This window comes from Eschrichtius robustus, chromosome 21 (assembly GCF_028021215.1).
Source record: "Eschrichtius robustus isolate mEscRob2 chromosome 21, mEscRob2.pri, whole genome shotgun sequence".
Taxonomy (NCBI): Eukaryota; Metazoa; Chordata; class Mammalia; order Artiodactyla; family Eschrichtiidae; genus Eschrichtius; species Eschrichtius robustus.
In genome coordinates this window covers 7,536,959-7,537,735 of record NC_090844.1, presented here as the reverse complement: position 1 = coordinate 7,537,735, position 777 = coordinate 7,536,959, and the positions used below count along the sequence as shown (strand labels likewise).

General features: G+C 32.9%; 1 non-coding gene across 1 annotated transcript; it reads left to right on the top strand.

The window, feature by feature from the left end:
• Nucleotides 1-208: 208 nt before the first annotated feature.
• TRNAW-CCA (transfer RNA tryptophan (anticodon CCA)) lies at nucleotides 209-281 on the top strand. Its single transcript has one exon. It is a non-coding gene; the product is annotated as a tRNA-Trp (tRNA).
• Nucleotides 282-777: the final 496 nt, after the last annotated feature.

Here is a 777-nt window from a genome sequence, read left to right as displayed (position 1 = left end):
CACAAAGAAAATAAAAAAGAAGTATATATGATATGCTAAACGAGGATATGAAATAGAATCATATAAGATGCTTAATTAAAACCAGAGGAAGCAGAAAATAAGAACAAAGAGAAAAGAAAAATGCAATTAATAGAAAATAGTTATAAACGTGGTAAATATTAATCCAACCATATCAATAATCACTTTAAATGGAAATAGTCTAGGGACTTCCCTGGTAGTCCAGTGGCTAAGACTCTGCACTCCAAATGCAGGGGGCCTGGGTTCGATCCCTGGTCAGGGAACTGGATCCCATATGCCACAACTAAGAGTTCGCACACTGAAACTAAGACCCGGTGTAGCCAAATAAATAAATAAATATTTTTAAAAAAATAAAATAAATGGAAATAGTCTAAATAAACCAATTAACAGAGGTTTTCAAAGCAGATAAAAACACAAGACTTAACCACATTTTCCCCCAAAATTTATTGTGAATATAAAAGTACAGATACATTTAAAATAAAGGAAGAAAGAAAGACCATGTTGTTATCAAAATAAAGCTGGAATAACAATATTATCTTCAGACCAAAAACAAACTCAGAACAAGGAAAACTATCAGAGATAGATAGGGACATTTAATAGTGATGAAGGGATCAGTTCTCCAAGGAAACACAACAATCCTAAATATGTATGCATCTAACAACAGAGCATCAAAATACACGAGGCAAAACTAAAAGAAACGAAAGAAGAAATAGATCCACGGCTATAGCTGGAGAATTCAACACCCCTCTTTCAGTAATT